This window comes from Dipteris shenzhenensis, chromosome 3 (assembly GCF_047967505.1).
Source record: "Dipteris shenzhenensis isolate YYH24624 ecotype China chromosome 3, Dip_SZ_1.0, whole genome shotgun sequence".
Taxonomy (NCBI): Eukaryota; Viridiplantae; Streptophyta; class Polypodiopsida; order Gleicheniales; family Dipteridaceae; genus Dipteris; species Dipteris shenzhenensis.
Genome location: NC_141598.1, coordinates 36,474,300 through 36,488,835, shown reverse-complemented (window position 1 = coordinate 36,488,835; position 14,536 = coordinate 36,474,300). Strand labels below are relative to the sequence as shown.

At 44.4% G+C, this 14,536-nt stretch overlaps 1 protein-coding gene across 2 annotated transcripts in view; it reads left to right on the top strand.

Annotated features, from left to right (window-relative positions):
- Positions 1-994: 994 nt before the first annotated feature.
- BLOS1 (GCN5L1 family protein) overlaps positions 995-14,536 on the top strand; it is a 31,038-nt gene continuing 17,496 nt past the window's right edge. Inside the window, exon 1 of one of the 2 annotated variants that reach the window (XM_087372571.1) lies at positions 995-1,160. The gene's annotated coding sequence lies outside the window, so the exon portion shown is untranslated. The remainder of the gene's footprint in view (positions 1,161-14,536) is intronic. The other variant, XM_087372572.1, reaches the window with a different exon arrangement.

Here is a 14,536-nt window from a genome sequence, read left to right as displayed (position 1 = left end):
ATTCAACAAAACTATAGGGAAGAAATCTCGCTTCAACAACTCAAATCTTTACATAAATGACATTCCAAGTACGTGGATACCAATACATCAAATCACAAGAGAATTTCAAATAGGTAAAAACAACCTCAATTCAATAACTCGCCATCAATTTCCTATACAACCTGTTGTAGGTAGAACAATACATCATTTGCAGGGACTATCAATGGATTCTCTTGCATTTGACCCATCCCTCATGGGTTAATACACAGCTCTTTCACGTGTAAGAAAACCAGAATACCTTTACGTGATCAAACCACTTCAACCACAACACATCAAAGTAGATGCCAATGCCTTGAATGAAATTGAACGCTTAAGAACAACAAAAAAATGGCCATTACAATAACAAAACCTGGCTATGCATAATACAAACAACGTCATTTTGTAGTCTCTCAACACATGTGCACTCAATCCCCATATGATAAACATACTTCATGACAAAAGCCTCCCAAGTGCCACAATCCTTTGCCTTCAAGAATTACACAACAAAAGCATTGGAGACATTGATTTGCCTAATTTCAAATGTATCTGACGTTATGGGTATAGCGACATGCTACAAAAACAACATTGATTTGCTCTACAATCAATACATTCAACAAAATGGATGCCAATGCTTGCTTACAATTTTCAAAACAAACAATTCCCAACAAATTGCAATAATAAATGTGTATAAGTCACCATAGACGACAAGGACAACACTAATAGCTTGCCTTGAAATAATACTTCAACAAATTCAAATACCAGGAGATTTCAACATCAACTTGAGCGACTCTAAATATGGCAAAGATAAGCTCTCAAAATTCCTTACTTTAAAAAAATTCACACAGCTAATTGAGCACCAGACAACAATACATGGATCCACAATTGACGAGAGACGGACTAACAACATAAACGACCACAAGTCATATGGTTCAAAAGTCATTAATTGGTCCGACGACTCCCTTCTTTACACAATATACAATCTTAATAAGGCAGACTTATGCATGTAATTCACCTTGTTTCCAACTCGGACTCCCTTCAAATTTTGTTGATGCTCTTCTTCAACAATTCCCTCGTCGGATCCCTGTCCTATATGCAGTTCCGCCATGACCGAAGAGCCGAGCATTTGCTGAGCAGCAGTGAAGGTGAAGAGTCAGTTTTAAGTACAGAGGTGTCTTAATCTGTAAACAACAATTATATTGAAGCGCACTTTACTAGTCGTTGCTCAGTCCTGCGCTGATTGCATTGCACCCTGCGGAAGTTGCTGCACTGAAGAAAGTCTATCTCTACGTCACCTTAATAAAGTCTGTTCAGTTAGGAGAGGGAGCGATCAGTGGGAGGGAGGAAGAGAGGGAGGGAGGGAGCGATCAGTAGTAATGAGGGATTTGACGAGTGATCAAGAAGGGAGAGAGAGGGAGCGAACTAATTAAAAATAGAGTGACTAGGGATCAGAGAGAGACGGAAGAAAAGCTATGAGGAGGGTGAGTGCACTGCACCCAGAGCAAAGAAAAGCTACGAATATGGGGGCGTAGAGCAGGAAGGGGAATGGGCGACAGAAGAGAGGAAGGTCGACGGGTTCAAAAAGGGCAGAGGAGAAGCGAAGGTTCTGGAAGGAGAAGGGCACGCAGGATAAATTTTCGAGCTTAGGTATGAATTCTGGGGGGGGGGGGGGGAGGAACTAATTTATACGAATTTCCATGTTTTCAACATCGTGCGTACTCAATTCTTATCTGAGGGTTGAGTAGGCAATATTCAGCATCCTATTGAATGTCTTGATTCTGATTCATCTCGGTATCATTCCAGTTTTCTGTCAAAGGATTACAAGATATCCAGGTTTGACTTGTCAATACCAATGATCTTTCAACATCATGCTATAGTTCACTAATGTATATGGATTCAAACGTTTTGCCACCATCCCAAGTCCATTGGCGTGCAAATCGACGTCACGTTGCGTTGTCAAATTGAGCTTGTGCTCTGAATTGTTCGTGTATGGTAGCAAATGCTACCTAGCAGCGAGCGCAGCTTCTATCAATCCAGCTGCCGGGGTCAACAGTGCATCTCAGTCATCGTAGAGCTATCTAATTTTCCAATTCGCCATCTTCACAACGTAGAAATCGCATCAACTCAGTCCTTTGGATTACTAGCCCTTCCAGCAGTCACTCGATTACTATCGATTTTACTGACCTATCAATTTGCTTATAGTTATATTGGCAATATTCAAAATTTGGGGTATGATACTATCGCAACTTACAATCACATGGACGGACAATAGGGGCAGATCATGTGTCAACACTACATGACCCTTCCCCTAGCTGCTACTCCCTGACCAACAGGTCTAACATACATTTCAGACATCCAACTCAAGGAGGCTCCAGGATGATCAAATATGAAGTCTTAGGATTGTATTTATAAGCCTAGCCTTGCTATCTTTAGTAGTTACCCTTAACTTCAGGGTTCATGCGTAAAGTAGCTTTACCTTCCACAAAGGCCTTTTCTTTTCCTTCAAGCCATGCTTTTCCCAGAATAGCTTACTTTAGCTTTGCCTTTCATGGATCAGCTCTCATCCATTGGATCTAAACCTCTCATTCATGCTATCTTGAGTTTCAACCTCAGGCTAATCCAAACCCTAGGTTAGACTGTGCCTAACCCGAGATCCCATTGTAGATCTTAAGTTAGCCCAGACGGTCCAGTCTTGGTTAGGCCCTAGTTACCTCAGTTGTGGACTTGACAAATTGGGCCTTTAGAACCAAGTATAGTGGAGATGGCATTATAGACAAGCACAAGGATTGGTTAGTTGCAAAAGTATATGTGTGCATAAGGCATATATTTTGAAGAGATCTTCATACCAACTGCAAAGGTGATAGCCATTTGCCTTGCTTTAGCATGTGCGATTCAAAGTAGTTGGAAGGTACACCCAATGGATGTGAAGTCTACATTTGGTAATCTAAAGGACAATAGGTAATCTAAAGGACAATATTTAGTTTGAGTAGCACCTGAAAGAAAACTTGGATAGTTGAAGAGAGCTATCAATGGTGTCAAGTAGGCTTTATGTGCCCATGTACCAAGCGAACTGAAAACGGTTGATGAATTTGCGTACACATAAACAATCTAGAACTGAATCTGTATGTTTCAAGAGAGGAGCATTCACATGTGCGTTTAATTGACTGATATTTTTATGTAACATGGATTAGGGCTCTGACTAAGGTGCTTCATGCATGCCCATGCTTGTTCAAGTGAAAGAGAGAGCATTAAACATCAAAGGTTTATGACGTGACACATGATGGGGTTGCAACCCGCACCCCCCTCCCCTCACCCCCCCCCCGTTTCCACTGGCTGAGTGCATGCTCGATCCTGGCTGTGGTCATCAGGCTGCCCACACTTGCCTTGGGTAGCGAGCCCAAGTGGGCTTTACTTTGGCTGCATCGATGGCTGCTACGATGGGCTGATTACTTTTGCTGAAAGGCTGTCCTTTGCACACTGCTTGGGTGATGGATCAATGAAAGGGGACGATGAGGCACTTAGAAGGCAGCCGCCCCCTTGTCTAACTAACGGACTTCTAGGGCTGTAAGCAAAATGGATTGTGTACTGCTGCTACTAGGCCGACTGGTGGGGCCCACCTACTGCTTCAGTTGCTGTGCCATGTGGCTGTTCTATAGCAGCTGCTGGTGCTACTCAGTCATGTGCAGCTGCATCTGCAGTCCATGTTGCTGCTGCCACCCCTGCACAGGCTTGCACCTGTCCTATGCTGCTGGTTGGCCACCTGGCTAGTTTGCTGTACTAGGGCTAGGGTATTCTTATGGATCTAATAGGGTTTGTGTATGTTAATCGTAGTTTAAAAATTAAATGCCATTACCCAGTGTTGGGGTTTTTTAATGCTTGCATTCAACCTTTCCTAGAGGACTGGCCTTCATCCAGTTACACACAAATTATCTTTGCATTTTGCACATATGCGTGCTCACCTTTTGCGTTCATGGAGTTGTTTGAGGGGGAGCAAATGGAGAGCAGCAGCGTGGACTTTAGTTACTCATTTGCTGCAAATGGAGAGCAGCAGCGTGGACTGGGCACATGGACTTTAGTTGCCCAAAAAGGAAAGCCAAGAGGAGACAGTGGACGGACAAGAAGGCAGGAGCTGTGAGAGTGCAGCGGAAACTGAACAGAAAAGAGAGCAAACCACACCACACACAAACCGAACTGAGTGGAAGAAAAGAGAGACTGCAAGGGATCTCAGGAAAGTCCCAAGAACTGCTGGGCTAAACCTCGTGCACAAGAGATGCTCCAAGAGATCCTCCTACAAGTGAGGGAGGGAACCTATATATAGGCACTCCACCCCCCCAGTCGGCTAGTCAACAGGCCGAACAGTAGGCCCAATGTGACCCACCTGCTCCATAAGGCCGCCCCCCTACAGCATATGGAGGCTGCCATGTCAGCCCCTATAAGGGGGTGACCCCTTGCCTCAAACAGGCTGACTAAGCTCCATGGGGCCGACCCTTGCCCTATAAAGGGCTGCCACACAGCCGCCATGGCGGGAAAACTTTCTCTAGGCTGCAAATTTATTACATCAACTAGTATTTGCTGTCCTAACTGCTCACCCTCTTGAAGAAGTTGGCGATGTCCCGCCAACGGAACCCCTGAAACTGGCCTTCAGAATCTCCAAAGGGCAGTGGACAGATAATAACCAGCAAATACTTAATTTCCAGCCATTTAGAACTTTCCACAGCAAACCAAAACAACTTAGAACAAAACACCCAAGAGTTAGATTGTCCTTGTCCTGCACCAGACACCAAATTGGCCCAAAACTTAGCGCCCCTTTCAGTATTTCTTTATCATTTATTCAAAAGGCATCCAAATACAAAAAAAAAAAGCACTATCGTGCATCAGCCCAAAATCAGCCAACTGAATAATCCGCTCACAGGCACTTCCGTCTTGCTATGGATCAGTTTCAATCTAAGAAAGGCATCCCAATATCCCATGGCAGACTTTCTTCTGATTCTCGATGATGGTTCTAACCTAGCAGCTCTGATACCCTTCAAGGGAGTCCTGGCAGAAGAGAAATCAGCCAAGTCTGTCCTGGCAGCTCTGATACCCTTCACGGGAGTCTTGGCAGAACAAAGACCAGCAAAACAACCAACCCTCTGCTGCTTGTACACAGAAAGGCTAGCTGTAACAAAGCAATAGGATCTAAAGTTTCTGAGGCAGTAGGAGAAATTGGAAGGTTCGGGAAACCCTGGAACAGCAGCAAGCATGAAAACGAATCTCCCTGGACTAGTTCTTAAGCTATCTGGCAGATGATAATCAACAAAAGCAACCCTAGAAGCCTGTTGGAGAAAAATTGCCAAGCCTGGAAGCCCTCCGGAACAGCCCAGAAGGGTGCAAAATTGGAAGGCGACTGACCAAGAGAGCTCTTGACAAATTGCGAATCAACTAAACAGCCCTGGCAGGCTCCTATAAACTGCTGTTCAGCTAGACCAACCCCAGGAGCATGCAAAACAGTGAAACGCCCTACTTGGAAGCTGAAACAGCCCTGGAAGAGTGCACACACAGAAAACGCCTGTCCTAGGAGGCCCTTTGGAGAATTGCGAATCAGCAACCAGCTCTGGATAGGCCCCTAGTGAACTACGATTTCATAGAACTGCTCCTAGGAAAAACATTTTTGCAAGCTGGGACGTGGCAAGGCTCCTGGCTGGTGGCAGATCAAAGAAACTAGCTCCTGGAAGGTGCGTGGACAGCTGGGAGCAAGAAAAACAAGATTATGATCTGAGACGGAGCTGAACCAGCCCTGACGTAGCCCCCAATTTACTTGAGCCAAGAATAGCTGCCTTTGCATGACGTGCAAGTCACTGGATTTTTACCCCTCTCTAACCCCCAAATCCTTTGCCTTGGCCCATGGAATTAATTGCATTGAAGTGTCCTTTATAATTTTAATCAGTTTGAGGCCAGGTCCGTCACCGCAAATTCCTAACAATTAGAAATTCACCTCCCCGCGATAGAACGGACTAAGGGTAGCAAGGAGTTGTTCCTTCGATCGCTTTGGCTTCGGAAGAAAGGTTGTGAAGAGTGTGGACACACTCCGGCTGATTGCCCAAAGAAGCCAGGAACCTCACAGGGACAGCTACCCAAGCTCAAAGGACCACCTATGAAGTCAAAGACAGCCGCTCAAACTACTTTGACCACGGTAGTTCTCACAATTTTGTTAACCACAACCTTGTGTAGAAACTATAGTTGACTACGACACCTAGTGATGACACCTACGAGGTGCGGCTTCCAGTTGGGAAGCAGTTTTGGGATCGCAAGGTGGATCGACTTCCAATCAGGATTCAAGCCTACGGGGATATTTTGGAGTTCTATGTGATGCACTTGGTTTCATGTAGACTTGTTATTGGGCATTGAATGGTTTAAAACCCATGATGTCCAATTTTGTTGGAAATCATGTACTCTTTCTCTTTTGCATGGAGACACCCGTCTTACTACCCAATTGATGATATACATCTCTCTGAGGGACCTCTTGTAAATGCGATTCAAGTTTGAAATGTATTAAAAACAACTTCTTATGATGTGTTTCAATGTGTTTTAATCTCATTTTCTGCATTTGTTATATTATGTGTCTGATACCAATGATTTAAGCGTGATTGAACATATTGAATTAAAGAAGTTGTTAAACGATTTTAATTATCTATTTCCCGAGCAACTGCCGGTGGGCTTGCCTCCAGAATAGGCAAATATCATTGCATAGATATAGTCTTGGGTGCTCAGCCTATAAGTATACCACCTTATAGGATGAGCTAGTTAGAGGAGGATGAGTTATCTCAGCAACTTTACGAATATTTGAAGTTGGGGTATATACACCAGAGCAAATCACCCTGGGGTGCTCCCATTCTTCTGAGAAAAAAGAAGGATGGTTCTTTGAGAATGTGTGTGGATTATAAAAGATTGAATAAAGTTATGGTTAAGAATAAGTATCCTCTCCCTCGTGCTAATGACTTATTTGACACATTGGTTGGAGCGAAGTATTTCACTAAGATTGACTTACAGACTGGCTACCACCAGATTCGTATCTATGTAAAACATATTGGAAGAGGACCGCCTTTCGGACTAGGTATGGTCATTACAACTTCCTTGTATTACCTTTGGAATTGACCAATGCTGCAACCTTCCAACAGATGATAAATGAATTGTTCCAAGAGTTCTTGCATCCAAAGCTGATCAAAAGAGCTAGAAGCAAAAGCCATCTGCTGGCCTTGTGCCTGATATGATTACTTATAAGAAATAGGAAGATGACATGAAGCTTTGTAGAGCTTGGGAGAAAGTTCGTGACCAGACCGCTCTATTTTTCTTCTGATCCAGGTGCTAAAACAAATTTTATTTCTCCTGAGTTAGCAGGTAAGCTTGGTATATGCCCAGAAGAAATGGGTTCACTTGCGCAAGCAGATGTGGCTGCTACAGGGCTGAGTACATACTACATCCATCACTCCGATCATTGGGAAGCTCTGCCTTCATATCCAGAGTTATGTTGACACTGAAGAATTTTACATTATGCCTCTGAATGGTTGTGACGTGCTTTTGGGCATTCCATGGTGTTATCATCTTTGGGCTATTGTTGATACCTTCAATAAAACAATTACCCTGACTCACAGTGAAAAGACTCAAAGGATAGTCCATTCCGGTCGTATCTGCTTCTGCAATTAGTTCAGTAATGCAAAAACATATTTCTGCGTATTTGATTTTTTCCAAATAAAAAAGAGAGAGAAGACAATCAGCTGTCTCTTTCTGGTTTGGATAAAGAGCGGACAGATTTCTTGTTTCAGTTTCAAGATTGTTTTTCTGAGTCTTTACCGGGGGAGTGATATCTAGAGGTTGCTTGGTGACACTTTTAGTCTCACCCGAGGTATCGTTTGCTGACCGTAAATCTGCTGCAAGACTTCTGGATCAGTGTACTAGTCATTGTAAGCTTCTGTTTATATATCTGGAATGGTTGGTTATCTCAAGCTCTACCAAGCCATACCTTGTATATATTTTCTGATTTTTCTACGTTGCTTATGCATTTTTGATGTTTCAAGCACATATCTGAACGGGTACCTGTTATATTGGCCGAGTCTGCCACTCAATATTTTCATTTTTTTGATTTGTGTGCTTGCTGTTTTGAACCAGCACACGAGGATGTTTGCTGTGTTTCAAGAGGGGTGTCTGTCACGGGGACGTGAATTCCTAATTTTTAGGAATTTAGGGTGATTGACCTGGCCTCAAATTGATTAAAATTATAAAGGACACTTCAATGCAATTAATTCGATGGGCCAAGGCAAATGATCTGGGGGTTAGAGAGGGGTAAAAATCCAGTGACTTGCAGGGAAAGCAAAGGCAGCTATTCTTGACTCAAGTGGATTGGGGGTTACGTTAGGGCTGGTTCAGCTCCGACTCAGATCATAATCTCGTTTTTCTTGCTTTCCACCTGTCCACACACCTTCCAGGAGCTAGTTTCTTTGATCTGCCACCAGCCAGGAGCCTTGCCAGGTCCTAGCTTGCAAAAATGCCCTTCCCAGGAGCAATTCTATGAAATCGTAGTTCACCAGGGGCGTGTTCAGAGCTGGTTGCTGATTCGCAATTCTCCAGAGGGCCTCCTTGAACAGGCGTTTCCTGTTTGCACACTCTTCTAGGGCTGTTTCAGCTTCCAGGCTGGGCGTTTCATTGCTTTGTATGCTCCCGGGGCTGGTATAGATGAATTGCAGTTTGCAGGAGCCTGCTAGGGCTGTTTGGTTGATTCGCAATTTGCCAGGAGCTCTCCTGGCTAGTCGGCTTCAGTTGTGCACCCTTCTAGGCTGCCTCGGTGCCTTCCAGCAGGACGACCATCTGATTTCATCTGCCAAGAGCCATCTAGGGCATCCAGGCTTGGCAATTTTTCTCTAGTAGGCTTTCAGGCTTGCTTCTGTTGATTTTTATGTGCCTAAGTGCTAGAGAACTGGTCTAGGGAAATTCGTTTTCATGCTTGCTGCTGTTCCAGGGTTTCTCAAACCTTCAGATCTCTCCTACTGCCTCAGAATCTTCAGATCCTATTGCCTTGTTATAGCTAGCCTTTTTGTGTATGAGGAATAGAGGGCTGGTTGTTTTGTTGGTCTTTGTTCAGCCAGGACTCCCGCGAAGGGTGTCAAAGCTGCTAGGATAGACTTGGATGATTTCTCTCCTGCTAGGACTCCCTTGAAGGGTATCAGAGCTGCCAGGTTAGAACAATCAGCCATTATCGGAAGAAAGGCTACCATGGGATATTGCACTGGACTGGGATGCCTTTCTGAGACTGAAACTGATGCATAGCAGGACGAAAGTGTTTGTGAACGGATTATTCAGTTGGCTGATTTTGGGCTGATACACGACAATGCTTTTTTGGTGTATTTGGATGCCTTTTGAATAAATGATAAAGAAATACTAAGTTACGGGCCAATCTTTTGTTCGGTGCAGGACAAGGGCAATCTAACTCTTAGGGGTTTTGTTCTAAGTTGTTTTAGTTTGCTGTGGAAAGTTCTAAATGGCTGGAAATGAAGTATTTGCTGGTTATTATCTGTTCACTACCCTTGGGAGATTCCGAAGGCCTTTTCAGTTTCTGTTTCTTCTGAGGAGTATCCGGAGATTTCACTTCTCCCGTGCTAGAAGCTGAGTTAAAGAACTTTCTCTTGTTCTTGCCCGGGCCCTCAGGTGTAGTTAACTTCTTGGTCGAGGCCATGGTATCATTATAAATGCAGGAAAATGAATGGCCTCCTTCAAGGTAGAGCTTTTATTATTCTTGTCTTGCAATCTATAGGAATTGGGTAATCCAGCTACAAAGAAACCCAAGAGGGTAACATGATCCATCTTTGTAGCATGGGTCTGCAGATCTTGAAATTTCTGTTGGTCATATCTAGAGCCTTGAACTTGGCCACGATATCATAATCATCTTCCTTTTTTAGGAATCCAGTTCTAAAAGCTTCTTCGAACTTTGCTCAAGTGGATGGCTGAGGCCTCAATTCCTTCCATCGGAGGAGAGCCTTTCTGGCCAGGTATCCAACTGCTAACTGGATTCGCTTGTCCTAAGGGTAGGGGTGAAAGTTGAAGTGGACTTGCCATTTGTGAAGCCAAGTGTCCACTACTTCTACTTGCGATCTTTTTGTTCCCTAGAAAATTGAGCTAGGTTTATGTTTGGTCCAAGAACAAAAGCCATCGCATCCATGTGAGTCAGAGTGTGAAGTTGAGTTAGCATAGCAGCGATTTGCTGGAACAATTGCTATGATTTGAGTTCAGGAGCGCAAACTTTTCACCTCTGGGATTTCTAAACCAAAACCTCCACCTTGAGCCTCTTCTCCAAAACAAAACGCATCTCCTACCACGAAAATTCACCTTCTAGACACCCTCTAAAATCGCATGCCATCTTTCCTCAAATTTATCCCTCCCTCTCCAATGAATTGGCAAATATCCCTTCCTATTTGGCACCAATTAAACTAGTACACGTCTTTCCACAAACAGAGATCACTCCATTCCTTTCTACTGACGAAATTGAGTAGTTCCTAGCCAAAGTAGTGCAAAAAACGAAATTTGCACCTATCTAGAACATCCAAGCAAATTGCTATCACCTACAGAAATTTGTCGTCCGAGAGTGGCTCTGATACTAACTGACACGTCCACGATCGCTCCTGGGAATTCGGATCTACACACAAGCACGAACAACTGATCATAGAACCACAAAAAGAGGTGCAGACATGCTCACCACCCAACCATGATGCTCATGGGTCTAGGACCTGTCGAATCCAAGCATCCCTCCGAGCCACAGGTTGGGCTACTGGCACGATCATCTACATCCAACCAGTCCACAACCATCTTGGCATCCCATACCACCAGGAGGTGCCCATAGGGCCTCAGGACTGCGTTGGAAACGTAGTTGCTAGGGAACGCCATTTCATAGCTATGGAATGTTGGAACGGCGTTCTCTTCATTGAGCTTGTAGCAAACGCATGTGGAACGTTTGCTCTATGGAACGGCTATGGAACGCTCCACAGCCCCTGTGGAATGTCTTCCTAAGCTGTTCCCTGCATGCAGATCCCGATTTGGGACAAATCATGTATTCCTAATCTAATCGGCATGATTCGCCGCTCTGTGTGTTCACGGCTTGTAGGCGACTTGTGTGTTCGCCGCTTCGACCTTCAATCTAATCTGCGTGTTCGCTGCTTGACTTGCAAGGCTGCATGCGCTACACAACAGCCTAGCCTACGCTACGCACAGCTAGCCTAGAGGCTAGCCTACGCATAGCTAGCCTACAATAGCCTACCACATGCAAGCATTCCAACGCACACAAGTGACGGGCCACGACACAAGTCAAACAACCACGCTAACGGCTAACTCCAAATGCATACACAGGTGAAAGCTACGCAAAAGCAGAGTTCCAGCTTGATGTTAGAGGATGGGCCTTGGCAGCTATGCTAGCTTGTACAACCTGTAGACAACAGGCTGTCGCGCTCAACGACCAAAGCTGAGCTGAGCTGAGTGATAGAGTGAGAGGGAGATAGAGTAGGGAGTAGAGAGACTCACTGCACACACACAATAGTGGGGATAATCACAATGAGTAAGTGGTACCTCCCCAAGTACACACATATATATTATGGATAAGGTAGTAACCCTTAAGTACATCTAAGTACAAATGTGTACTTAGTGTACTTAAGTGTCCTACACTAAAGTACAACATAAAGTACTATTTACATAGGGTGGCCAGTGCCTTTACCCCAACAACCTCCCACTTAAAGGCAGTGTGCCCTCAAGGAGAGAAAGAATATTGGCCTCAACCAATACCCATAAGAGATCTGCAGTGTGCAAACCTCTCTGCAGCTAACCCTTTGGTTAACAAATCTGCCGGATTGTCATCTGTATGCACCTTAACAAGCTTAATTTGCTTGTTTTCAAGCACCTCCCTGATAAAGTGATATTTCACATCTATGTGCTTCGTCTTTGCATGAAAGACAGGATTACGTGCCAACTGTATGGCACTCTGACTGTCACAATGCAACAATGGAATCTCCAATGGATAACCCAAATCTGCCACTAACCGAGATAGCCATATAGCCTCCTTGCATGCCTCAGTGGCTGCAATGTATTCTGCTTCTGTGGTAGACAATGCAACGCATTGCTGCATTCTAGATACCCACGATACTGCACCTCCAGTGAAAGTGAAAACGTATCCGGTAGTAGACTTCCGGGTATCAGGGTGACCGGCATAATCAGAGTCTGTATAACCTTGCACTTTTGCATCTTGACTGCCGAAACATATACACAAGTCCTGTGTACCCTTCAGGTATCTCATGACACCTTTTACTGCATTCCAATGCTTTTTGCCAGGTTTAGCCATGTATCTGCTAACCACTCCCACTGCAAACGCAATATCGGGCCTGGTTGCAACCATAGCATACATGAGACTGCCACATGCTGATGCATACGGAATCTTTAACATCTCAGCTTTTTCAGCATCTGTCTGAGGGCTGTCCAAAGCACTGATTTTCACATAAGGAGGAAATGGAGTACCAATACTCTTCCCCCCCTCCATGTGAAATCTCTGCAAGACCTTGCCAATATATTCCTTCTGAGACAAGTATAGCAACCGCTTTTCCCGATCCCGAAGTATCCGCATACCCAATATATGGTTGGCATCACCAAGATCTTTCATATCAAAGGTCTGGTGCAATCTCTTTTTCAAGGCATTCATCTCATTATGAGATTTTCCAGCAATTAACATGTCATCCACATACAAAATGAGGATAAGTAAACTGCCATCTGAAGCTTTCTTGGTATACAAGCAGTGATCAATGTCACTTCTCCTGTAACCCTGGGTTCGCATGAATGTATCAAACTTATGATACCATTCCCTGGGTGCCTGCTTTAGACCATAGAGACTTTTCTTTAGTTTGCATACAAGCTTCTCTTTTCCCTTCACTGTAAAACCCTCTGGCTGCTGCATAAAAATTTCCTCATGTAAATCACCATGAAGAAATGCTGTCTTGACATCCATTTGGACCAAGTCCATATGTGCATGTGCAACCAATGCTAATACAGTTCTGAGTGTTGTCATCTTAACAACAGGAGAGAATATCTCGTCAAAGTCAACACCATATTCCTGCTTGAACCCCTTGGCAACCAGTCTGGCTTTATGCCTTGGCTTTTCACCAGGTGTGACCTTAAGTCGATAAACCTATTTGCATGGCAGTACCTTCTTACCAGTAGGCAAGGATACCAATTCCCAAGTGCCATTCTTGTGAAGGCTGTCCATTTCAGCCTTCATAGCAAGATCCCATTGAACCTTGTTTGCCCTCTGCCTAGCCTCTCTGTAGCATGAAGGCTCTCCACAATCAGTGAGCATCAAATAATCAATGCCTGGAACAAATCTTTCTGGCTGCCGCGTCGGTCTAGATGACCTTCTAACCCAATGACCATCGTCTTGAGGTGGCTGTCCAGCCTGTTCATCACCCTGATAAGGTGGCTGTCCCATGTCTCCTGGCTGCATTTGCATGTCAGGAAGATCACCTAACTGTGCTTCATCCATTGGGATGTCTTCTGCCATACCTGGCTGTCCATTAGGACCTGCTGCAGCATCATTTAATGGCTGGTTATGCTGCTGTTGTGGCTGATTTACAGCCTGTTCGTGTTGCCCATGATGCCTGTTATCATCAATAGTTACTTTTAAAGGTCCCTGCTGTACAACAGGTTCCTTGAACATGATGGTTTCATCAAACACGACATCATTGCTGCGTATAAGTTTTCTGTTCTTGGGATCCCAAATCCTGTAGCCCATCTCACCTTTGTCACCGTAACCTAGGAATATGCATTTAAGAGACTTTGGATCCAGTTTAGTTCTGTCCTCCCTGCGTACATGCACATACGCGACACAACCAAAGACCCGTAGGTGTTTGTAAGACGGAGGCTTGCCCGTCCATGCCTGTTCAGGCACACCACCACATAGTCTCTTGTTTGGTGACCTGTTAATAAGGTGCACAGCTGTCTTTACAGCTTCAGCCCAAAATGTGTGGGGCAATGCAGCATGTGACAACATGGATCTGACTTTCTCTTGAATGGTCCTGAACATTTTTTCAGCTGTACCATTCTGTGGAGGATCATATGGTGCAGACAACACCCTTTGAATACCCTTTGCCTCACAGAATTCTTGAAATTCTTTGGACAAATACTCTCCACCATTGTCAGATCGTAAGGCTTTCAGTTTTTTGCCTGTCTCATTTTCGACCAGTGCAACAAACTTAGTGAAAGCCTTGAACGTATCACTCTTCTTTCTGAGAGTGTAAACCCACACTTTGCGGGTGGCGTCATCTATGAATGACAGTATGTACTTTGAACCTCCTAAAGAGAGTGTAGGCATCTCACACACATCTGTATGTACTAGCTCCAAGAGCTGTAATTTCTGATCTGACCTTCTCTTATGAGGTATTTGTACTTGACGACCGTAGAGACAAAACTCACATTTCTGTAAATCTGAATATTTTAGACTCGGCAAGTAACCAAAATGAGCCAA